The sequence below is a fragment of the Hippopotamus amphibius genome, chromosome 10 (genome assembly GCF_030028045.1).
Source record: "Hippopotamus amphibius kiboko isolate mHipAmp2 chromosome 10, mHipAmp2.hap2, whole genome shotgun sequence".
Lineage (NCBI taxonomy): Eukaryota > Metazoa > Chordata > Mammalia > Artiodactyla > Hippopotamidae > Hippopotamus > Hippopotamus amphibius.
The window spans coordinates 58,644,325-58,671,841 of NC_080195.1; positions in this window are offsets into that span (position 1 = coordinate 58,644,325).

Sequence of the window (27,517 nt, forward strand, 5' to 3'; positions counted from 1 at the left end):
TGGCTCCCAACCAGCCACCCCAGGACACAACTCCACCCACCACAGGGTCAGCACTAGCCCTGGAACCCCCTAGGTTTCCACAGCCAGCCACATCTTGACTCAGCCCCACCTACCAATGGCTGGCACCCTCCACACAAGGCAAGGTCCTGGCAACCAACAGGAACAGGAGCCAGAGACACCTACCAGACTGCCCACAGTAGTAAGCCTGCCATAAGAGAAGGACCCATATAGCCCATATAGGGAGCACCCCTAGAGCATATAGCTCTGGTGACCATAGGGGAGTGTGTTGCTGGGACATGTGGTATGTCTTCTACATAAGACCACTTTTTCAAGATTGGGAAATGTAACCAACCTATCAAATACACAGAAATAAAAATAGTGAATTAGGCAAAATGAGGTGACAGAGGAATATGTTCCAAATGAAGAAACAAGATAAAACTACAGAAGAAGTAAGTGAGGTGGAGATTAGTAATCTACCTGATAAAGAGTATATAGAAAATATAACAAAGAACCAAACAGATGGAGAGTATAAAAACTGAAATAAAAAATACACTAGAATGAATCAATAGTAGATTAGATGATACAGAGGAATGGATCAGTGAACTGGAAGACAGAGTAGTAGAAATCACTCAAGCTAAACAGGAAAAAAAAACTTTAAAAATGAGGACAGTTTAAGAGATGTATGAAAAAACATCAAGTATACTAACATTTGCACTATAGGGGTGCCTGAAGGAAGGAGAAGGGAGAGAGACAGGGGAAGAGAACATATTTGAAGATATAGTAGCTGAAAATCTCCTTAACCTGAGAAATGAAACAGACTTCCAGGACCAGGAAGCACAGAGAATCCCAAACAAGATCAACTGAAAGAGGACCACACTGAGACATATTACAATTAAAATGGCAGAAATTAAAGATGAAAAGAGAATACTAGAAGCAATGGCAGAACAAGTTCTGTACAAGGGAAATCCCATAAAACCATCAGCTGACTTTTCAGCAGAAACTCTGCAGGCCAGAAAGAAGTGGCACAGTGTATTTAAAGTGATGAAAGGGAAAATCCTACAACCAAGAATAACTGGCAAGGATATCATTCAGATATGAAGGAGAGCTCCAAAGTGTTATAGACAAGCAAAAGTTAAAGAGCTTAGCACCACAAAACCAACCGTATAAGAATGTTAAAGGGACTTCTCTAAGTGGAAAAGAAAAGGCCAGAACTAGAAATATGAAAATTACAGAAGGAAAATTTTCATTGTAAAGGCAAATATACAGTAAAGGTAGCATTATAAATTAGCCATATATAAAGTTAGTAGGAGTGGTAAAAGACAAAAGTAGTAAAATTACCTATAGCCACAATAAGTAGTTAAGGGATACACAAAACAAAAAGATGTAAAATATGATGTCAAAAATAGTAAACAGAGGGAAGGAGAAGTAAAAGTGCAGCACTGTTAAAATGTGTTCAAACTTAAGAGATCAGCAACTTAAAACAGTCATATCTATATTGCTATATATAAACCTCATGGTAACCACAAACCAAAAATTTATGATACACACACAAAAAAAGAGAGAGGAGTCTAAATATAACACTAAAGACAGTCATCAAAATACGAGGGAAGAGAGCAAAAGAAGATGAAAGGGATAAGGACAAACTACAAGAACAACCTAAAGACAATGAACAAAATGGCAATAAGTATATATGTATCAATAATTCCTTTAAATGTGAATGGACTAAACATTTGAATCAAAAGACATAGATTGGCTGAATGGACCCGTATGTACGCTGCCTACAAGAGAAACTCACTTCAGATATAAAAACACACACAGACTGAAAGCAAGGGGAAGGAAGAAAATATTCCATGCAAATAGAAATGAAAAAAAAAGCCAGGTAGGAATACTTATATCAGGCAAAATAGACTTCAAAGCTATAGAATATAACAGGAGATGAAGAAGGACATTACATAGTGATAAAGAAAACAATCCAAGAAGAAGATATAAAAATTGTCAATATATATGTGCCCAAAATAGGAGCACCTAAGTACATAAAGCAAATATTAACAGATATAAAGGAAGAATGACAATAACACATTAAGAGCAGGGGGGTTTAACATCCCACATATATCAATGGACAAATCATCCAGGCAGAAAATCAGTGAGGAAACACTGGCTTTAAATGACACATTAGACCAAATGGACTTAATTTTTATATATATATAAAATTAACATATAATATATAATATATTAATATTTTATTATATATACAATAATATAAGATAATATATTAATTATAAATATATAAATTAACATATACTAATTAATATCTATTAAATTTATATAATATATAATATATATATTATATATACAATAACATATTATGATATATACTATAATATATATTAATTAATAAAATATATGTAAATTAATCAATATAGTAATTAATTAATGTGTATAAATTTACATTATATAATATATATATTATATATATATAACACATTTCATCCCAAAGCAGCAGATTACACATTCTTTTCAAGTGCACATAGAACATTGTATAGGATAGATCACATATCAGGCCACCAAACAAGTGTCAGTAGATTTAAGAAGACTGAAATCATATCAAGTAACTTTCCTGACCACAATGCTGTGAGACTAGAAATCAACTACAAGAAAAAAACTGCAAAAACCATAAACACGTGGAGGCTAAAAAATATGCTACTAAACAATGAATGAACCATTGAAAAATCAAAGGAGAAATAAAAAAATACCTGGAGATATATGAAAATGAAAACATAATGATTTAAGATCTTTGGGATACAGCAAAAGCAGTTCTAAGAAGGAACTTCATAGAAATACAAGCCTACCTCAGGAAATAAGAAAAGTCTTAAATAAACAACCTAACTTTACATTTAAAGCAACTAGAGAAAGAAGAGCAAATAAAACTTAAGTTTAGCAGAAGGAAAGCAATCACAAAGGTCAGAGCAGAAATAAATGAAATTGAGACAAAAAAAAAATAGAAAAGATCAATGAAACTAAGATCTGCTTTTTTTTTTTTAAAGATAGGCAAAATCAGTAAATCTTTAGCTAGACTCATCAAGAAAAAAAGAGAGTGGGCCCAAGTCAATAAAATCAGAAATGAAAAAGGAGAAGTTACAACTGACCTCACAAAAATACAAAGGATCATATGAAATTACTATGAACAATTATCTGCCAATAAAATGGACAACCTAGAAGAAATGGACAAATTCTAGAAATGTACAATCACCCAAGATTGAGTGAGGAAGAAACAGAAAATATGAACAGACAAATTACCAGTAATTAAATTGAATCAGTTATTAAGAAAACTCCCAAAGTCCAAAACCAGAAGGCTTCACAGGTGAATACTTCCAAACTCTTAAGAGTTAGCACCTATCCTTCTCAAACTAGTCCAAAAAGTTGCACAGGAAGGAATGCTTCTGAATTCATTCTACAAGGCTAGCATTACCTAGACACGAAAACCAGGCAAAGATATCACAAAAAGAAAATTGCAGGCTAATATCACTGATGCAAAAATCCTCAACAAAATATTTGCAAACTGAATTCAACAACACATTAAAAGGATCATACACCATGATCGAGTGGGATTTATCCTAGGGATGCGAGGATGGTTCAATATCCACAAATCAATGTGATACACCACATTAACAAATGGAAGAATAAAAACCATACAATCATCTCAACAGGTGCAGAAAAAGCTTTTGACAAAATTCAGCACCCATTTATGATAAAAACTCTCAACAAAGTGGGTTGAGGAAACATACCTCAACATAATAAAGGCCATATGTGACAAAGCCATATATGACAAGCCCAAAGCTAAGATTATACTCAACAGTGAAAAGCTGAAAGCATTTCCTTTAAGCTCAGAAACAAGATAAGGATGACTGCTTTTGCCAAATTTATTCAACAAAGTATTAGAAGTTTTAGCCATAGCAATCAGACAAGAGAAAGCAATAAAAGGAATACAAATTAGAAAGGAAGAAGCAAAATGTCACCATCTGCAGATAACATAATACTCTAGATAGAAAGTCCTACGAAGGCCACCAAAAAACTTCTAGAACTTATCAATACAGTAAAGCTTCAGGATACAAAATTAATATACAGAAATCTGTTGTGTTTCTATACTAACAAGAAACTATCAGAAATTAAGAAAACAATCCCATTTATAATAGCATCAAAAGGAATAAAATACCTAGGAATAAATCTAACTAAAGAGGAGAACAATCTGTACTTGGAAAATTATAAGTTACTGATAAAAGAAATTGAAGATGGCACAGGTGAAATATATGTTGTGTTTGTGAATTGGGAGAATTAATATTATTAAAATGACCACAGTACCCAAGGCAATCCACAGATTCAATACAATTCCTGTCAACATACCAATGGCATTTTTCACAGAACAAAAGCAAATAATTCTAAAATTTGTATGGATACATAAAGGACCCTGAATAGCCACAACAGTCTTGAGAAACAAGAACAAAGCTAAAGGTATCACATGCCTTTATTTCAAACTATACTACAAAGCTGCAGTAGTCAAAACAGTATGGTACTGGCACAGAAACAGACACATAGGTCAATGGAATAGAATAGAGAGTCCAGAAATGAACCCACACTTATATGGGCAATTAATCTATGACAAAGGAGCCAAGAATATGCAATGGAGAAAAGACAGCCTTTTCAATAAATGATGCTGGGAAAACTGGACAGCTACATGCAAAAGAATCAAACTGGACTACTTTCTCACACCATATACAAAAATAAATTCAAAATGGATTAAAGACTTAAATGTAAGACTGGAAATCATAAAACTTCTAGAAGAAGGACTTCCTTGGTTGTTCAGTGGTTAAGACCTCACTCTTGCACTGCAAGGGGTGCGGGTTCAATCCCTGGTCAGGGAACCAAGGTCCCACATGACGCAGGGCATGGCCAAAAAAAAAAAAAAACCTTCTAGAAGAAAACATAGGCAGTACACTCTTTGGCATCAATCTTAGTAATATTTTTTTGTATATGTCTTCACAGGCAAGGAAATTAAAGCAGAAATAAACAAATACATCAAACTAAAAAGCTTTTGCACAGTAAACTATCAACAAAATGAAAAGGCTGCCTACTGAATATGAGAAGATATTTGTAAACAACATAGCCAGTAAGGGGTTAATATCCAAGGTATACAAAGAATTCATATAACTCAACATCAAAAAAACAAACAACCCAATTAAAAAATGGGCAGCGGACGTGAATAGACAGTTTCCTAAAGATGAAATACATCCTAAAGATGAAATATAGATGGGCAACAGGAACATGAAAAGATACTCAACATCAGAAACCATCAGGGAAATGCAAGTCAAAACCACAATGAGATACTGCTTCACACCTATCAGAATGGCTATCATCAAAAAGACAACAAATAACAAGTGTTGTCAAGGATGTGGAGGAAAGGGAAACCTTGTGCACTGTTGGTGGGAATGTAAATTGGTGCAGCCAATGTGGAAAACAGTATGGAGTTTCCTAAAAAAATTAAACATAGAACCATAAGATTCAGCAATTTTACTCCTGAGTATTTATCTGAAGAAAACAAAAATACTGATATACAGCCTTGTGTTCATTGCAGCATTATTGACAATAGCCAAAGTATAGAAGCAACCTAAGTGCCCATCAATAGATAAATGGATAAAGAAGATGTGGTGTGTGTGTGTGTATACACAATGGAATACTACCCAACCATAAAAAAAGAATGAAATCTTCCCATTTGCAACAACATGGGTAGACCTAGAGGATACTATGCTAAGTGAAATAAATCAAACAGAGAAAGACAAATACTATATAATTTCACTTATATGTGGAATCTAAAAAAACAAAGCAAATAAACGTAACCAACAGAAACAGAGTCATAGATACAAAGAACAAACAGGTGGCTGCCAGAGGGGAGGGGGTGAGGGGAGGGAGATTAAGAGATAGAAACTTTCAGTTGCAAAAATAAATGAGTCACGAGTATGAAGTGTACAGTGTGGGGAATATACTCAATATTTACATAATATCTTTGTATGGTGACAGATGGTAACTAGACATAGTTAGGAACTGACATAGTGTCGTAGGTCAATTATACTTCCAAACAAACGAACAAACAAGCAATCTTACAGAAAAAGATATCAGATTAGTGTATCAAAGGCGGATGGTGTTGGGGGGAATTGGATGAAGGCAGTCAAAAGGTACAACCTTTCAATTATAAGATAAATAAGTACTAGGGATGTATGTAATGTATAATGTGATAAATATAAATAACACTGTTGTATGTTATGTATGCAAGTTGATAAGGGAGTAAATCCTGAGTTCTCACAAGAAAAATACTTTTCTTCTATTTCTTTAATTTTTATCTATATGAGATGTTGGATGTTCACTAAACTTATTGTGTTAATCATTTCATGATGTAAGTCAAATTTTTATGCTGTATACCTTAAACTTACACAATGCTGTATATAAATCAATAAAACTGAAAGAAAAAAAAATAAAAGAACAGATGCTCTAAGTACCTACCACAGCCTGCCTTAGTGGAAGCATCCACAGTTGGTAATCCTGAGGCAATACAAAGGTGAGGTTCCCACCTGCCACTGTGGAGAACAGGGTCACAATAAACATGGTTAAGTCTGAAGAATAGAAATAATTGCTATTGTACCTTTGAACCTAGAAAATGCAATTAATCTTTTAAGGCTGTTTCCTTCTGTGGTACTTGTTCATGGCTGCTGCCAAGTTCAGGTTCTTTTAAAAAAAAAATAAAGGCAATTCCAAAGTGGCGCAGTGCTTAAGAATCCGCCTGCCAATGCAGGGGACACAGATTAGTTCCCTGGTCCGAGAAGATCCACATGCCGTGGATCAACTAAGCCCTTGCACCACAACTACTGAGCCTGTGCTCTAGAGCCTGTGAGCCACAACTACTGAGCCCATGTGCTGCAACTACTGAAGCCCACAGACCTAGAGCCCATGCTCTGCAACAAGAGAAGCCACTGCAATGAGAAGCCCTTGCACCAGAAAAAAAAGTAGCCCCAACTCACCACAACTAGAGAGAGCCTGAGCACAGCAAGGAAGACCCAATGCAGCCAATAAATAAATGAATAAATAAATAAAATAAAGAAAGAAAGCTATATTGAGCCTCTGCCACAAATCAGACACTAAGCTAGGTTCTAGCACCCGTGTTCTTTCCTAACAACTGAATGAAGCTGGCACTGATTTATTCTGCAGATGAGAGAATGTGTCTCATAGAAGTCAAGTAGCTTGTCTAAGTTAATAGAGCTAGTAAGTGGGCAGCCTGGATGTGAACTCTAGCCTTCTGATGCTAACTCAGTGCATATTTGGGTGTTGGTAAAAAATGAAACAATCTTAGTGTGAATAATAGGTTTGTTTTATTAGAGGATATATAACAGAAAAAAGGAGCTTTTTCAAGATTGCAGATACCAACTCTTCTGGAAGCCCCTGGTTGACTGCCCTGGGATAAGATCAACTAGAGAAGCAGAATATAAAATTACTTTCACCCACGTACATAGAGCACATATAAGGGAATAGTCTTGGGCTCTGGGAAGGAGGCCAATTGATCTAGTAGAAGGAGGATCAGGAGGCCTAGGACTATGGGACTGGGCATATTTATGGTTTATTCAGAAATGAGGGAAATATGTGAATCCAAATATACAGAAAGGCAGGTATCCTCCTAGGAGAAGTTAAGCAAGAGCAAGTCAGGGCCTCTGTACAGGAGGGACTTACGTTTCAGGCAGGCCACTGAGGTGAGGCTCAGTATAGAAAGACATAGACCCAGATTCAGTTAGAGCTAAATCTCTTAATTTATAAATAAAGTGATGGCATGAATTGCTTTCCCAGAACAGTCCATTTTATAACTGTTGAGTCTTCAATTTAGACAGTAAATGTGTATGATCTCTCTTTGTAATGACCATGGTCATCTGGCTCCTCCATACTACCTGAGTCACATCTCTTGCCCCTCCCCCATGATCCCCTGTGGCTTTAGCCACATAGAATTATGCTTAAATCCTTGAACTTGTCCTGCTTTCCTTCATCTCTAGGCGACTGAGCTTGCTGTTCCTTCCTCCAAAACCTCTGACCCACCCATGTCCACAGTCTTCTTTACTAGGTTCACTTCTACTCGTGTTTTGCCGCAGAGCTTAGCTCTCACCTCTAGGAAGTCTTTCCTGAGCCACTCTTCCTCCCCAAGTTCAGGCTAGCTCTCCTCCTACATGCTTCCATTTCCCCTTCCCCGTGTTCATCACAGTTTACTGCAACTTCCCACTTACTGGACCCTAGCCTGTAATCTTCACGAGGCAAGGACCAATATCATATTCATAACCCACATCTCCAGTAAGGACCAGAGTGCCTGGTTCATAGCAGGGGTTCCATAAATGTTTTTGAGCTAAGGTTGAGAGATCCAGTTTTCAGAATTGGGGGGGGGGGGGGGCAGGGGGCGGGGAGCAAAGTCAGGGATAGACTAGAGGCCACAGTAATTTGGGCCAGGACTCAAAACCTTGGCTTAAATCTCTCCCTTGGGGCTGTCTCTTCTGGGGCAGGGCAAACCTTTGGATGGGGATTGAGGAACTTCGTTTGTAGGGCCATGGAGGCTGGCTCCATCAGGGCCTTGTCCCAGAAGGAAGAGACAGGGACACTCATCAATAACAATTTGGCACCAAAATGGGGAGACAAAACCTGAGATGCATTCGCTAGCCTGGATGCAATGGGGTCTAGCTTCAGCCCTGCTATCTCTATGTGAGAGTGGGTGTGGGATGAGGATGGAATATGCTATGAGGGAGAAATCACGAATAAGGGGAAACACACAGAACCTCCTCCTCTGGCATCTGGACCGAGTTCTCAAGCCTCAACCTCTTTTATTGCTTGCTGGTTTCTTCATTCCAACCTCTCCTATCCTTGCACACCTAGTCCCTACCCTTTCCTCCTGTGCCCAAACCCCACCCTCAGTATCAGCTTTCAACCTGGTAGTAATTAAGTGATATGCGTGCCAGGATGGATTTAAATGACACCCTTCCGTGCACCTCAGAATCTCCTCTAGGGCTGTACTCACTACCCCTGAGAAGGGAGGCCGGACATACATCTCCTAAATCTATCAAACATTGATCACACTTTGCTTACCAAACCTCCAAGTCCCTCAAGGGCTCCTGCCTAGGCTTACACATTTTGGTACCAGCACGTAATGGGCTGTGGGCAATAGAACCCAAGTAACATAGAGCCCAGGTAACGTGTTGATAGAGCATGGTCTTCAAGAGAGAATATGGGCTTAATTCAAAACACTGAATTGAGTAGTGACATTTCTGGTATTATCTAGGCTATAGAGAGATGTCTGACAGTAGGAGAATTTTCTGGACAAGGGGGCCTTCCCACTCCATCAGGTTGCATAGGCAACCTGCAGCCTCCAGAAACTCCAGAGCCCTGGGTCACTGCAGGCCTACCCTTCTGCCAGTGGTTCTCTGCCTTTTGTCCCATGCTGACAACATCCATCTATCAGCACAGTGGCTCCCAGAGGCAGGGACTCCTCCTTCGGGTTAGGGAGTGAGAGGTGCATGCTCCCCTAAGGTGTGTGAGTCAGGATCCCCTGGTGGAGCCCTCTGAACTGCATCCCTCCAGGATGATTCTGTTCCCCCCCCCACCAAAGCTGTGAACCTACTATCTGATAAGTACTACAGAACTCAGGACTCTGGAGAGCGGGACAGCACAGACATCTGAACTGGCCATGTGTCGCAGAGCTGTTTCTCCATACAACTTGGGCAGACGTCTCCCAGACAGATGGTGTCACTGCAGCTGGAGGGGAGACTTGTTAAACTCTGTGCTCTCACTGGCTGAGAAAACTTTTCCCGGAATCCTCAGGGACGGATGGTGGGAATGCAGACTGGAGCAGTCATTCTGGAGAGCAACCTGGCAGTACCTGGTGAAATTAAGTGCGCCTACGCCCTGCGACCCAGCCGTCCCTCTTTGGAGTCTACACCCCAGAGACACTCAGGCGCAGGTCCATTACGGGATGTATATGAGGGTGTTCTATGCACCACTGGGTGTGGGAATTATGATGCTGATGATGACGGCGGCAGTGATGTTGATGGCTGACATTTGCTGGATGCTTTTGTGTGCCCAGTACTTTGCATGCTCTCAGTACTCTATGTGAAGTAGACACTATTCCTATCTTCGTTTTGGAAATGAGAACACAGGTATGGGGAGGTGGAGTAAATGGGCTAAGTTCACACAGTTGGTACATGGGAATGATGCCAGGCAGTCTGGCTCCTGAGTGTGCACGCTCCTAACCGTTATGCTTTATGGTCTACCTCCGTGTCCATAACTGGGGAGTGAATAGATGCATGTGGATGACTGTTCATCAAGCACATGGGCAAGTCTGAGTGAGAAAAGAAAGAAGAAAAAAGGAGTTCCATTGTCCACCACCATATATATCTATATAGATATATAGGTATTTATATACATATATATTTAAAATGTACACAAAGATGATACAGCATCATGAAATTTCAAATGTATTAATATATGTACACATCCAAGTACATATTAGTATCTGGGGTGGGGGGCAAGTAGAAGCCAGGGAAGAAAAGGAAATGCATAAAAACAAAGAAACAAACAAAAAAACTAACAAAATGAGAGAAGGCCCTGCCCAGAATGGCGATGACCTGGGCCTATGAACTGAGGAGGGGCTTAACTCTGCTCTCGCCTCCTGAGGCTCATATGTCTCCCCTATAGTTCCCTTCAAGAGACAAGATGCAAAGCTCCATCCCACGTCCAGGACCATCAGAGCAGGCAAGTGCATTCTCATTCTCTTCCTCAGGATGCTGCCTGCACCCCTGACCCCCTGACCCCCTGGGAGCATCAGAGCCCTGAAATATATGTGCATTCTGCCCGGTGTTTGACTCTACCTTAAGAGGTAAGTTTACTTCCTCCCATTTTACAGATGAAAAGAGAGGCAGTCCAGAGAGGCAGTGACCTGCACTTGCTCTTGTATGCTCACGTTCATGTTCAGCAGAACTGGCACCTTACACAGGTCACAGTGCAGAGTTTCCACCCTGTGGTTTACAATATACCCATGGGCATGGTCCTGGAAATCACCAGTTTCCTCTGTAGAAACAGCCATTGTTTGCAAGAATCAAAGGAATTTCCACGGTTTTCTTTGATGAAGGCCTCAAAGCAAGGACTGTACATTCAGGGAGGATAATACAATTATTTTAATTAAATTTTTCCTAGGGTTACTTAGGAATAGGGCATTATTGCCAACCTTTTGTGAAGATTATTTATCTGCATTTCATGTATCTCTGGCAACAGTTGACCCTAACACTCGACAGTGTTAGGACCTGCTCACTTCTCTGTGGCAGGCTTGTCTGCAAATGAGCATCTCTCAGTCCATCATTGTTGGAGCATCTCCAGATGTGAATTCCAGCATTTCTTTTTTCTTTTTCTTTTAAAATTTATTTAATTTATTATTTATTTATTTATTTTATTTTTATTTATTGGCTGTGTTGGGTCTTCGTTACTGCACGCGGGTTTTCTCTAGTTGCGGTGAGCAGGCGAGCAGGGGCTACTCTTTGTTGTGCTGTGCGGGCTTCTCAGTGCCATGGCTTCTCTTGTTGCAGAGCACAGGCTCTAGGCACGCAGGCTTCAGTAGTTGCAACACATGGGCTCATTAGTTGTGGCTCACGGGCTCTAGAGCACAGGCTTGCTCAGTAGTTGTGGCACACAGGCTTAGTGGCTCTGCAGCACGTGGACCTTCCTGGACCAGGGCTCGAACCCGTGACCCCTACATTGGCAGGCAGATTCTTAACCACTGTGCTACCAGGGAAGCCCCAGCATTCCTAAATGAGTTAAATACATGTATAACTCACATTATCGTGTATCATTGTTTCCTATACAGATGGAGAACTAATTCATGGTCAATGTAATCAGAAAGACTTCAGAGAATGATTCAACAGGCCATTATTTGGCAAATGTTCAATGACTATAAAGTGTAGTTGGTTCATTCATCTTGTTTTCAGAGTCAGGTTGGCATGGGAATTCAGCGTGTTTCAACACCTGGATGGTTTTTCTCTCACAACACTTATTTATAAGTTGCCCACTGTCTATCTGACACTGATAGAAGATACAACTCTGATTAGAGGACAAACTGGCGATGCAACTGACCGAACAAAGGTGTGTGGGGACACACAGACAGGACTGTGCAGCCCAAAGTGTGGTTGCTGGTTAGAGTGGGGCTTGTCACAAACTATGTGAAGGATCCTGATTAAAGAGTTGGGAGATCTGGAGGGGCAGAGGGGAGGAGGCTAGCAGGCTGAGCAGCAGTCCCCAGGCTGTGAAGTCAGGAATGCGGAGGAGCGTGAAGTGCGTGCTGAGGGGGTGTGCCCGAAGGCAAGTGGAGGGATAGCCTAGGAGGTTCAGGTAGCCGGGCTTGGCCTCAGACTGTGAGACTTATGGGGGTGTGGCTGAACGTGGGTCTCACAGTGACTCCTATTGACTGTGGGTCAGAAAGCCTGTGCCCCTGGCATTCTGGGAGAGGCCGTTTGGAGGTATGCTCTCAAATCTCTTTAATCTCCCGAGGCAGAAAGGGGTCTGTCACGTGGCAGAGCAAATTTCCCTGGGAGCAGCTGCTGGGATGCTCAGGTTCCGGCAGTTCATGGAAAGGTACCCCAAATGCTCAGAGCACTCCTCTCCCTAAGACTTCTTACAAGCCTCTCCTCTCCCCTGGGTAGTCTCCCTCTTCCTCTCCTGCTCTCCAGACCTGTGCTGTATAAAATGCTGGCCACTAGCCACATGTGCACTTGACATGGAGATGTACCGTGAGTGTAAACTACACACAGGATTTCAAAACTTGAGTGTTAAAAAAATTAACTGCTCATCAATAATTATTTTTATATTTATTATGTGAAAATGATAATATTTTGTATGTATCTATTTAAATGAAATGTAACATTAAAATGAATTCACCTCTTTCTTCTTACTTTTTCGTATGTGGCTCCCCCATTGCACGTCTACTGGACAGCCCTGCCTGAAATTTCACGCATCCTTTGAATGGTTATACAGCTTCGTGGTCAGGTTTCCAAGCTCTGGAGCCAGCCAGGCTGCAGAAGTTCAGATCCTGGATTCATATCTCGACACTTCACAGCAGGTAACTGGATTGAGGTAACAATCTCCCCATGCCTCAATTTTCTTCTAGCAACAGTCCATGCCTCATTGGGAAGTGCAAAGCCCAGAAAGAGTCTGCTGCCTCCTTTAGGCTTTCTCTTGCACCATGCTGCTTGAGTCCTTCTAGCAGGAGGTGTGGCCCTGACTCCCATTTATTTATTTATTATTTATTTATTTAATTTATTTATTTATCTATTTAGGCTGCATTGAGTCTTTTGTTGCAGTGTGCGGGCTTCTCATTGTGGTGGCTTCTCTTGTTGCGGAGCATGGACTCTAGGCCCACAGGTTTCAATAGTTGTAGCATGTGGGCCTTAGAGTGTGTGGGCTTCAGTAGTTGCAGCGCATGGGCTCAGTAGTTGTGGCGCACAGGCTGTAGGGCATGCGGGCTTCAGTAGTTGTGGTGCACAGGCTTAGTTACTCCGTGGCATGTGGGATCTCCCCGGACCAGAGATCAAACCCATGTCCCCTGCGTTGGCAGGAGGATTCTTAATAATATGAGACCCACCAGGGAAGTCCCCCTGACTCTCTTTTAAAGGTGTGTAAGTCATTTCATGAATTCACAGAGTTCTCAGAGTTGTGCCTGATTAACTCTTCATTGCCCACCTGATCTTTCTGTCAACCCGTCAACGCCCAGGTGGGGATGATGTGCCCACTCCCAGAAAGGCTTCAGGTTTCCAAGTCATCTGGCAAAGTTGCCTGCACACAAGGGGCCACATCTCACAAGTGACGGTGATGAAGTTCTTTTTCAGGGGTTACATAGGAGTAGGGGTCAGGTTCTGCTTTGTTTATAAGTAAACATTTTTTATTGACCTATAACACATTTGGAAAAATACAAAATTCATAGTCAAATTGATGAGGTTTTAAAAAGTGAAATTTTTGTAACCTCCATAAAAATCAAGAAACAGAACATGAAAAGTCATTCCAGTGCTCCCCGCCACCCCCACTCCAGGGTCCCTCTCAGTGACCTCCTCTCCCCCTAAAGATAATCACTGTCTTGCCATGAATCATCATAGATAACTTTTTCCACTTCAGCTTTATGTAAATGAAATTGTACTCTTGTGTTGGCCTTTTTTTCACTGAACATTGTTTGCAAGACTCATCCCTGTTATGCTAACAGTTGTCTGTTCATTATTGTTGCTCAATGATATTCCATTTCTATAAACTTATCACGATTTGCTCATTCATTCCACTATTAATGGGTATTCGGACTAGTTTCAGTTTGGGACTGTTGTAAACAATGCTACTATCAGCATTCTTTTGCACTAAGGGGTGGAATTTGGGGGATATAGGATACGCATATGTACAGCTATAGTAGATAATTCTAAACTCACATTCAAAGTGTTTGTACCAATTTCCACTCTCAACAGCAATGTATGAGAATTCCAGATGTTCCACACCTTTGCCAACACCATTTTTCCCCCAATTTGGAAAGTAAGGAGTGGTTTTAAATTGCATTTCCCTAGTGAGTAAGCTCTTTTTCATATATTTATTGGCCATTTGGATATCTTCTTTGTGAAGTTCAAGTCTACTGCCACTTTCTCCTCCCCCTTAAAATTTTATTTATTTGGGCTGTCTTTTTCTTATTGACATGTATGAGATCTTTAAATACTTCAAATTTAAATTCTTTGCTGGATACATGGGCTGCAGATATCTTTTCCTAGTCTGTGGCCTGAATCTTCATGCTCTTAATGGTGTATTTTAATGAACAGTTCTTAAATTTAACGAAGCCTAATCAATCTTATCCTGTAAGAGTTATTTTTGTAATCTGTATAAGAAATCTTTGCCGGGGCTTCCTAGGTGGTGCAGTGGTTGAGAATCCGCCTGCCAATGCAGGGGACACGGGTTCGATCCCTGCTCCAGGAAGATCCCACATGCCGCAGAGCAACTAAGCCCATGCGCCACAACCATTGACCCTGCGCTTTAGAGCCCATGAGCCACAACTATTGAGCCCATGTGCTGCAACTGCTGAAGCCCACACGCCTAGAGCCTGTGCTCCACAACAAGAGAAGCCACAGCAATGAGGAGCCCGCGCACCACAACGAAGAGTAGCCCCCACTCACCACAACTAAAGAAAGCCTGCACACAGCAAAAAAAAAAAAAAAAAAGAAATCTTTGCCTACCTGATAGAGCCAGTTAAAGTTAGTAAATTTCCTCAACCCATACCACAGTGCGGGAGCTAAAAACTAACAAGAACTTGCCATGTTAACAAACTGTCACACCATTTGACACACTAAACCATTTGTGTTATTCTTCTAAACATCATAAATTTTGTCCCTTGAGGCACATTCTCTCCTGTCTACTCCCCCAAACCTCACACTTGAATTCAAATCTTCCTCTGTGGTCTTTCCCTTCCCATCCTTTTGGCTCTCACACACCCCACACCTGGGCTATCTTTATATTCTATTTCAAACATTCATAAGGAATAGGAAAAAAAATTACTAATATTTATTGAGAGCTTACTATGTGCCAGGCACAGTGCTAAGTGCTTTTCATGCATTCTCTCAGTTAATCATGTGGAAAACTCATCAGGTGCCTACTAGCACATTTCAGATGAAAAAAGTGAGCTTTAGGGAGGTCAGTGTCTCTAGCTAGAAAGCTACAGAGCCAAGATTTCAATCTGAGGTCTACCTGACCCAAAGTTGGTGCTATGAACCCTCACATCGTACTGCCCCTCCTAGCCCTTAGATTAGCTTTGTAGCTCTGGTGGGGGCCCCGTGTCTTCCATCTAGGACAGAAAGGCCACTTAGAATTGCTTTTTGATTGCCCAGTCAACTTCTGAGTGAGAAGTTCAACAGCTCCTGTCCAAGGGGAGCCCCTCCTGTTTACTGGAGCTCATGGTGGAGGTGATCAGGCCCTTCTCTTTGCAGGATCCTCACACTTCTAACACCCCATTTTCCTTCCTCCTGCCCCACCGCCTTCCACCCATTAGGTCCACTGCAGCTGCTTCCTGCTGGGCTACAGCTCTTTGCATACTGCAGGGTGAGCCCATTCAATGTGTGGCCCCAGGGGAAAGGCAGCAGGGGAGTTTATGAGTCAAACCTCATGGGAAACTGCAAATAGGGACTCCGAGAGAGCATGGGGAAGGCTTTCTGAGGTGAATGGGGAGCCAGGCTGGAGGGTGAGTGGACATTCTTTTAAAACGATCCTTCATAGTATAAAAGCATTTCTATTGCTGCTGCACAAAGAGAGGTGCAAAAGCTCCAACCCTGGATGCCTGCAATCTAATCCAGACCAGAAGAAATGGATGTAAGCAGTAGGCTCCTGAGAAAACTAACCTCATGTTTGCCTGGCACTTTCCACTTTTATATGCTTTTATACCATGACCTCAGCTAATCCCTAGAAGGAATCCTTGTAAGGTCTGGAAGGCAGGTGCAGTGGGGTCTGTTTTTGTACAAGCTGACATCTAAAGAGGCCAAATAATTTGCCTAAATTAGTTTAGGTAAATGATGATAGGCCCAGGATTAGAGTTCAAGTCTCCATATTTTTGTACCAGTGCTTTTCTACTGGACCTTGCTGCCTCCATAACAAGGGTCACTAAAATTTAAAACCAGGCCTCCTGATAAATCTTTAAGTGTCAAACATTTTACTGTAAGTTAGGGAACATAGCATATGTCCTGAGACTATTGTCCTCAGGATATACGCTAGTGGACAAGATAGGAATGTTAAAATCCTCTTATTGAAATATAACATATGTACAGGAAATGCAAACATCACAAGTGTTCAGCTCGATGAACTATCACAAAGTGACCACATCTGTGAAATCACCCCCTAGATCAAGAAACACAACAATATGGTCACCCCAGCAGCCCTCTTTCTGCCTGTGGGATTGGAGTGCTAACAATTAAATATGCTACAAGAGGTAGACCAAAATTAAGGTAAATAGTTGCAGAAATTAAACTTCCAGAAGGTAAAGAAAGAAGCAAAGGTCATTGAAGGAGGTTTGCCAGGCGAGGTGCCCTGGAGAGCTGCTCAGTGCAGGTAACTCACAGGAAAGCGTCCTAGCGTAGGGAATCAGAGAAGCCATGGCAGAAGAGAAGCTCAGAGAAAGGAAAGAAGCTGCATCTTAGCCCCCTAGGAAGAGGAAGGGGGCTGGGAAAGGCCCGGGCAGCCTGAGCAGCTGAGGAGACCCAGGGAGTGGCTGCAGCCTCCTATGCAAACTGATGACATGGTGGGCATGTCTCCACAGCTGAGTGCTTTTCCGTTCCCCTCTCTCCGAAACTGTTAACCTCATTCTCACACTCTCTCTATGAGGTTTCCACATTGGCAAGAAAGGTGAGAAAATGTCAAGCATACCCAAATGAGCAGACAGAAGAGATGCTTGTGGCTTTAGCTCAGCTGCCTGGGCTGCAGCCTTTCTAAGTTACCATCTGAGATCAAACACGGGTGAAGGAACCACACAAGCACACTCCTTGCACAATTTAGAGAGAACCGTGCAGTGGTTGTGGTTTAACTGGACACTTCCTTAGGAGAGACTGTTACAGCGTTTGTAGAACAAGTGATATATGTGACTAAGAACACTAAACTTTAGGTTTTCTCGTGTTTGAATTATAACTGATTATTATCTAACCTAAAACTGGGGGATCTGTCTATGTATGATGTTATTCATCTAAATATTTTAAAGCAGAGACTCTAAAATAGGATGCTATATAGAGAACAGTTGGGTTGATTGCCTCTTCATTAACTGTTTACACCAGCCCAGGAAAGAAGCAGAAGTCATGGGGTGTTCTTGATCTTCTTCTTGAGGACATTGGCCTCGACTGCTATTTTCCAAGAAGACTCCTTCAGACCAAGGGTAGAGTCTATGGCATTTATGCCAGGGGCAGCAACTGGGGAGTTTTCAGGCGTTTAGGAGAGTGATATTAGGGATAGAAAAATGTGTATGTAGGGTGTGCTATAGTGTGGGGTGTGTGTGTGTGTGTGAGTTTGGCGAATTGTGAAGGACTAATCTATTTTTCATACCTGCCCAAGCACCCACTTTTCTCCACCACTACTCTACTCTTTCCAGCCTGCCTCTTTTGAGCCTCTAGTATCAGTCCACTCTCAAGCCAGGTTCATAACCCAAGGTTTTTTGTTTGTTTTGTTTTTTTTTTTAACATTTCTGATTGTGATCATGGAAAAACTGTTTTGCCTTACAAAGACACACACACACATTTTAAAAATCTACCTGCATCATCTATTTTATACTTTGATATTTTCTTTTATTCTATTCTTTCACTTAAAAAATGCTGAACTCTACCCACCAAACTAATTTTCACAATCCATGGCTTTTCATAAAGTATTAGTCTATCTCAATCCAGGAAAGTTATTGATAAGTTAGGTTGATTTTTATTTTGCTTTGCTTTGGCTTTTGATAAGCATTAAGGTTTCACCACTGCTTGAGATTGTTAAATTTTACCCCTGAACTTCGTAAGTCTCTCTCAACAGCCGGGATAAAAGAGAGAGATTCTATGTAGACCTTCAGTTTTCTCCCACCTAGGAGGGAAGCCCCTAGGACTCTTGGGTGCTGCCCTGCACACTGTGTGAGGAAGACTTGCAGGAGCAGTGGGTGCTCTTCCAAAGTACATAGAAGTCAGATAAGAGGGTGCAATGCACATGAGATGCAAAAGCTCTTTCTTCCAACATATGAATTCTGAATTACTTTAGCACGTGGGCAAAATACCACAGTAATTCTTGAAACACAGCATCAATATGATTTCTCATTGCCATTTTAAATTTAACCTTCATTTACTTCAAGAATGAAGAACGGCTTACAGGCTCAAGCTTACCGTTTCCCACCCTCTTTCTAGGGGGGAAGAGTAAGACATCATTGGCATAACTGAAGCTGGTAAGTAGAGACAAGGTGTCTTGAAAAGGGTTAAAGAGGGCTTCTGGAGAAGGAAGGCAAGAGCTACAATGAGAGGAATTATGGCAATAGCTTAAAAATAAGGCTGAAATGGAAGTGTCAAATGAGAAAGCTAGGAATGTGGAGTTCAGCTTATAACAATGAAAAATAAGCCAAAGAAAGAACATTATAGGTAGTTAAACACTGACCCCAGTGCCATATATGAAAAGGAAAGAGTACTCCTCTTCAGTGACTCTGATATGTAAAAAGATCAGTTTTTGTTGTTGTTCAACTTCCATTTATTAAGCATTTGCTCAAATTGAAGGGATTTGCCCAAGGACACACAGCTTAGAATTAAACCCACATATATCTGATCCCAAAGGCCATGTATTTTTCACAAAATCCCAATGACTCCCCAAATTATTTCCAATTCAATAGGACTGTAGGTGGATGCGTTTTGTGGTTTTTTCCCCCTCCTTCCTTTTTTTTTTTTCATTTGTCAAACTTTTTATAATGATCATGAATTGCTTTCATAAATAAAAGGAAACTAAATATAGTCTATTTTTTAAAAACAGTACCCACCAGGGATTTATTTCCAGTCTCAGAAGGAAGCAACATTCCAACTATGTCAAACTATTTTGCCAGTGCTGATTTATTCTATCTCTGAATTTTTTTTTTCAGGTTGAAATGCATTTTGTATTTGAGAAGTCCTTACTCCAATAGCCACGTTCATGTGGTTGTACTGGAACCATTGTTTTAGGCTCAATTCCATTTTCTCTCTTCTCCCCATTAGACAAAGCACAGCTGAACTTTCTAGCTCTCTTTTTGGGAGGAGGGGGGATTGACATAAATTCCCCAATGGAAGAAAGTAATAAGAGTGAAAGGCTCTTATTACTGAGGGGGAAGAGTGATCAAAGTAGCAGTGGCTAAAGAGTTCTGGTCTTTGAAAGCCTATATCCATTGAACAGCTTCCTCTTTGTAATAAAAGGTTGCTATAATAAAGTGGATCAAAGAAAGTTCAGATAGAGGGCTACAAAAACAGAGAAGTTGGGCTTAACCTCAAAACTTCTTCACAATTTTATTTTTAATTGGTCTCAGTTCTGGGCTATCTTCTTATTGCTATTATCTTCACATGTGAATTGAGCAATCATGACTTCATGCTACTTGCATGCAAAAATCATCCAAGAAGACATTTGCCTGGACTCTCTAACACTTGCCCTCTGAGGCAAACTCACTAATGTGAATATGCAGGAGGAAAAGGAAGCAAAAGTGCTTTAACCAAGCTGGTACATATAAACACGATAATTTGTTCAAATGAAACCACCACCTTCCAACCCTCCCTACTTCTCCTTCAAGTGTTTCTCCTTGTTTGTACTTATAGCTTGCTTTTCAAAAGAGTTTTATTCTGTATGTGCTAGTTTGGACCTCAAAATATAATAGAGAGAGAGATCGATAGCCTTATTCCAATCTTTTGCTGGATAATTTTTGGCATCATGAAGGGCTGAGCAAAGGAAATCGTTCCTTGTGGCCCAAGGCTTATTTGATTTCCACACAGACAAAAAGACACTAAAAGCAAAGGCCCCAAACAAGTCCAAGGAACAGACATTTTGTGGGCTGAATAACCTAATCTCAGGGCACAAAGCATCTGGAAAGTGTCGCAAGAAAACTAAGCATCTGAAAACACGTTTTGCCAAATGTTATTAAGCAAATAAAACTGCAGCGCCACATGCATAAGAGATGCTGCTGTGGCTTCAAGTCTAATGAGGGTGTCTGGAATGCACCCTAGACGGGAAAAGTGGTCAGGGTCTGAGTAAATCTCCCATGCTCTTGTGACCTTCCTTGGGAATAAACAATCCTAAGTAAAGAAATCTCCAGCTGAAATTTGGAAGCTTTCTGCATATATGAGAGAAGGCCAAAGAAGAATTATAAGAGAGACTGGGAAGGGCATAAGGAGACTTGCTTTGGGGGGAGGAAATGCATTGCTGTACAAGGAGTAAAAAACTACAAGGCAGCTTCCCATCCAGCGTTAACAGCAGACTGGAGTTCCCATAGACAACCATTCTAAGGGTATAATCATCTTGCGAATTCGTGTTCTTAGACCACATTCAACCAGCCAATTCAGCACGTATGAGGACCAGAAGAATTCTGGTCATGACAACAGCAGGAAGAATCATCCACGAGGCTGTCCTCCTCTTGTGTCTGGATGTAATTTTAAGCTGGAATCTGAGTCAAGATTTTTCTTGTGGTCACATTCATCCTGATTCCTCTCTCTGAAACACCTGCTTTGGCAAGTTGGCCCTTGAATCAGGTCAGACATTTAGTTAATTCAAAAGGTGGTCTCATTCATATTCATTCACATATTCTCTCCTCCACACCCTCCCACCCCCCTCTCTCCCTTTCTCTTGGTGGGAATCTTAAACCAAGAAGTCTTGGGCTCTGATCTCAGTTGTGGCCCACGCCAGCAGTATGGTGGTAGAACACACTGATTTGCTCAAGTCCTTCTTTTAAGCTTTACTCTTCCAGAATTATAGGAGGTTAGACCTTTTCTAATGTTTCTTGCAAAACTGAGGCATGCGTACCCATAAAGGTATAAATTGTTATTTCTTCTTTTCTGTTCCCACAAACACTGTCTTTCCAGAAGCTGCTACATTAAGAAAACATCGAACAGCATCTGCTTATAAAACTGCACAGTCTTGCTGAGCTGAGGGGTCAGAATAATAGAAAGAAAAATACACCAAATGCCATATCTGAGGTAACAGAATGAAATATGAAGTGGAATTAAAAGCATTTAGCACGTCTTTATGTTTAGGCACAATTTATTCAGTGACCTTGATTCTTGTAAATTCTGGTGGTTTAAGGGTCTTGGCTTAGTGGATTAGTCCTGAAACTCATACTGACAGAAAATCTTCCCAAAATGAGGCAGTCTCTTAATTAGGAGAGAATGTAGACCTCTATGGGAACTGGTCCTTGTTTTTAGGGACTCCTCAGTTAGCTTTATGAAAAGAAAGACTGGAAGTAGTAATTTTTCCATAGAGCTCATTTATTGAATTCCATATTTGGATTCTTCAAAAACAGTGCCTTTTGGAAATTATTTAGAATGTTGATTACTTGATACAGTGAATGGTTTTTTTGAGCTCCAAATTCCCTGGCTACAGGAATCAAAGAAGAATGAAATTGGCCAAAGTTCTGATACTTACCATACAAAATCTTTTCAAAGGGTCAAGTTTGACATATCTTAAGTCTGCTCATTTCCTGTAATGTCATCTCTGTGACATTACTGTGAGTCCACACCAAAGGCAAAGGAAATGATGGCATTTCCTTTAACTGTGAGTGGGATTTTAGGAGAGACTTTTTGTTGTTGTTAAAACTATTCATATATGCTAAGTACATCTCCAAGAGGATGATGGCATAATGTCTGCTACTGTACTTGTACCTCACCAGTGTCCTGGATTAGTTACTTGTATATCTGTTAGTAGATTATAGTTAGGTGGGCAGTGGGAGGTTATTTGTTTTTATGTTACCAGCTCCTAACTCAATTATTTTCACCTAGTAGAAGCTCCATAAGCATTTTCTTACTTAATTTTGCACTCTGGTAGTCTACTTAGCTCCAGCTTGTAGCAAGACAGAGATGACTCAAATGAATCCAAAGAAATAGGACACAGAGGATCTGTAGTGGGGTGAAAGGTGCCCACCCTCCAAAAAAAAAGATACGTCCCTGTCTTTATTCCTGGAACCTGTGAATATGACTTTATTTGAAAAAAGGGTCTTCACAGATGTACTTATGTTAAGGGTTTTGAGATGATATCATCCTGGATTATCCAGGTGGGCTCCAAATCCAATAACAAGTGTCCTGTGAGAAACACAGAGGATAGACATGCACAGTGGAGAAGGGGATGTGAAGACAGAGGCAGAGGTTAGAGTGATGCATCTACAAGTCAAGAACACCAATAATTGCTGGTAGCCACCAGAAACTAGAAGAGAAACATGGAATTGACTCTCCCTCAGAGCTTCCAGAAGGAATCAGCGCTGCTAACACTTTGATTTTGGACTTTTCCCTCTAGGACTGTGAGAGAATGAACGTCTCTTGCTTTAAGCAAGCAAGTTTGTGATAATTATTTATGGAAACCACAGGAATCAAATACAGGTCTTCAGAAAGTCCAGAGAAAGCAGAGTATTTATTTCTCAAAGGTTGAATATCCCTGCTATTCTCACCCTACGGTATAGGTAAGGAGACAAGCCAGCATGTCCTGGCCGAAGTGTCTCACCCCTGGGGCCGTACTCTACTGCAAAGTTCACCCAACAAGGACTTCCTGTTTCTGAGTTCTGGTCCTGCTTCCCCTTGGGCAAATTACTCTTTCTGTCTGGACCTCAATTACCTTGTTACAAAATCAAGGTGCTCTTGTTGCACCCCGTGTACCTCACAGAAGTGTATGAAGCAGGGTGGAGGGGTATGAGTTAGTAGAATGGGGGTTTGTGAGAGAGAATAACTTTAGTGGCACAATGTGAAGCCTGGCTAATAAAGCATTGATTAGTAGACGATGTCTAGGTTTAGTAATAGTCTCCTGCAGTAGGTCTGTGGCTCCTATATAATTTTGAAGAGGGGGCTTTTGCTCACTTATTTTCCAGACAGACCCAGACCAAAGCTTATATATCATTACATTTATAGCAGTCTTCAGCTGACGACACAGCTGTGTCAGCTAGAGTGCCTGCAGCTGAGTCAATATAAATTGTAACCAGAATATTGTAAGCCAGAAAAGTGGTTCACTCTAAAAGAACATCAGTCCCAAGAGAGGCCACCTGGGGTTTTGAGCTTTCACATGGCAGTTTAGAGCTTTCTCTTGGACCCTGTGAATTAGCCATCCTTGCTGTTTCACAGCCGGCTTGTGCCCAAGCAGCTGCTGTGTGAAGTGACAGGCATGCTGCAGGGCCTACCCCCTCTTACTCATCCTAAAGGGTGGGGCACAGAAGCACCCAGGACAGGCATGGGAGCCTGCCCTTGAGGGCCCACAATAGGAGGTGATTCTGCATCCCCGTGAGAACCCTGTTCCAGTCCTTGTCTGGGTGCCAGGGAGTTGTGAAAGTGGACTGAACAACACTTCCTTGGTCACCCAGTTTATGGACAGTCTGTTAACAGAATTTAGAGTTCTGAAGGATACTCTCCACAGAGCATTCGTGACAAACATACAGAGGTCTGTGATGCAGGCAAAACCGACCCCACACAACCCCTCCCAGCCCAGGATCATTGATAGTTAGGGTTAGAATCCTAGCTCTGTCTTTATTCACTGTGGGACACCACTTCTCTCAGTTTCCGTTTTTCATTTGTAAAATAATACCATCTAATGCATGGTATTATAAATATTAAATCCAATAGCACAAATGAGTGGCTTCACACTAGAAGTAGAGGCATAAGGCATGGTCAATACCTGAAAATGCCAGCTTTTTTTCTTTTTTCAAAAAAAAGCCCCATTTCTGTGTTTCATTTTTTTTCTCTCTCTCTCTCGCTCTCTTTTTGGTGTCTTCCTACAGGGCTCACCATCCTCAACATTTCGACACACACATTTCTCATATTCTGACTTATTTTCTCTAACGACATTGCATACCCCAGACCTTTGTATCTTATTTCTTTAAATAAGATACCCTTCCCTTTCTTTCTTTATTTCCTTTGAAGGGGACAGTATTAAGGCCCTCCCTTCAACTCTTTGACACTCATCTTTCCTCTGCATGCAGACATCTTTTTACTTTAAGACCATGCCCAGGCTGTCAGGAAGGACAGACCAAGAATGTCAGGGAGTTATTGACCCTGGGAACAGCCTTGGGCTACTAATGGGAGATAGTGTATAATGTTAATGGTCTAAATGTTCCAGTTAAAAGGCAGAGATGGACAGAATAGATTTTAAATACTACACGTTTCCTACAATGGAAAGACACAGATGGGTTGAAAGTAAATCACTGGAAAAAGGTAAACCCTGCAGACAGTAAGCGTAAGAAAGCTGGGGTGGATATACTAGGGTCAGATAATTAAATAGACTTCAAGGAGAATAACCAGCAGTAAAGAGGGACATTTCATGATAACCAAAAGAACAATTCATCAGAAAAATATAACAATTACAAATGTGTGCATGCACTTAATATTAGCCTTAAAAGGCATGAAGCAAATATTGAGAGAATAAAATAGAAAGCAACGCACAGTAAAAAATTTTAACCCCCCCTTACCAGCAATTGCTAAGGATCCTAGACCAAAAACAAACAAACAAACAAACAAACAAACAAAAAAACCAATAAAGACATGGAGGATTGTCAAAACAGTATAAACCAACTAGGCCTAATTGGCATTTTGAAATAATATTCATATTTTGTGGCAAGACAAGAAAAATTGAAACAAAGAAATTTCCTTGCCCTTTGGCCTCCTCTCTTCCTCCCTTCTGTGCACTGTGTATCTCCATTAGACATCAACCAACCCCCCATCGGCAGAAATACCTACTCAACCATGAAGAGCAACATTCTCCAAGCATCAGCAAGACAACTCCCTAAAAGATAACATTCCTTCTTGATCTTGTAAGGGTCCATGACTCTTAGATCTGGATTTTGTAAACTGTTAATAATACATCATTTAATGTACAGCCCTTTGTCTCAAAAAACTTATATAACTGTGCCTTGACTTCTAACGGGCTGAACAGTTCTCAGAGCTTTCTAAGATGCTGTTCCAAGTTATATTCCTCTATTTGACTGGAATAAAATTTCCCATTTCTTTCTTAGATCGACTGATCAATTTTTTGTCAACATTTATAAAGTACTACACACAACTGCAATATACATATTATTTTCAAGTACACATGGTACATCACTAAGAGAAATTTGAGAAGACCTAAATAAATAGAGGCAAACCACGATTATGAGTTAGAAGACTGAAATTATTAAGATTTCATATATCCCCAAATTTGTCAATGAAATACCAATAAAAATTATAGCAAATTTTTTTTTGTAGAAACTGGAGACGTGATTCAAAATTATATATGGAAATGGAAAAGAACTGAAATAACCTAAGCAATTTATAAAAAGAGAGCACAAAGTTGAGGGGATTACCCTACTTGATTTCAAGACTTACTATAAAGCTGCAGTAATCAAGACAACTGGGCTTTGACTACATATATATATATATATTTTACATATATATAAAATATATATAGGCATATATTATATATATTCACACACGTATGGAATGGAATAGAGTCTAGAAATAGACACACATATATGGTCAACTGCTTTATTACAAAGATGCCAAGGTGATTTACTGAGGGAAAAAAAACTTTTCAAAAAGCTGGTGCTGGATATTAACAAAAGAAAAACTATTAAACATCAATCTTTATCTCATAACATATACAAAAATAAACCTGAAATGAATCAAAGGCCTAACTATAAACTCTAAAATTATAAAACATCAAGAAGAAAGACAGGAGAAAAATTCTGCTACATTGGGGTATGCAAAGATTTCTCAGACAGGCTGCAAAGAGCACAAACTATGAAAAAATTATAAAATTAGACTTCATCAAAATTTAAAACACTTGCTGTTCAAAAGAAAGCAAAAAGGCAAGCCATCAAACTGGATACAATGTTAGCAGCACATATATCTAATGAAAAAGAACAGATTTTGCCACCCCAAAATATGCCTTTTGGCATAATGATTATTTTAAGCTGGTTATTTTTAAGAAATGGCAGACACCAGTAAAGCTCTGAAAACTGAGAAGTTTCCCTTTCCTAAGAAACATTTACATTCATATGAGAAACCTCCATTTGTCAAGGTGTTTCCCTCACACTACCAGGAAGAGGAGGAAATCTAAATCTCTAGAAAGTGTTACCAATAGAGAAGGCATGAATTTAAATCCTATTCTTGTTTACTGTGCTTTTCCTGGTAACCTCCCATAACTGACTTCCCACCCCCAACATCCGTTTTCTGTAGCTGAAGATGGTATTTACAGTGACGGCTTCAACCATTTTGGAGAGCTGCAGTTTTCTTGAGTATCTCCCATATATATAGGACATATACATGTTGTTAAGCTTTTGTTTTTCTCCTGTTAATGTCTTATGCCAATTATTAGATCAAAGAACAAGGAAGGGAGGAAAGGAAAATTTTTCCACCCCTACACCAACCCACAACTTGTTTACAAAATACATAATCTGAGCTATTTTTACAATACTATAGACACAAAATGTGTGGACTCTTTCCACGCCAACAACCAGTTCTTCAACTCTTCAGACACCAATTGTGTGTCCTACAAACTAATTCTGACATTAACTACCCAGAGTTAACGTCAGATTTCTCAAGTTTAAGGGCTCAATCCCACAAGACTGCCCTAACTTCAGACATCAGTCACTGCAAGTCCCAGGTTGCCACCTGTGTTTCTTACCGACTGGCTATAAATTGGGAGTTCCCACTGTTTTGTCAAGGAAAATTATGCTCAGAGACTGAGATTGTCTTTGCCAATACTTTAATTAGCACAGGATCAT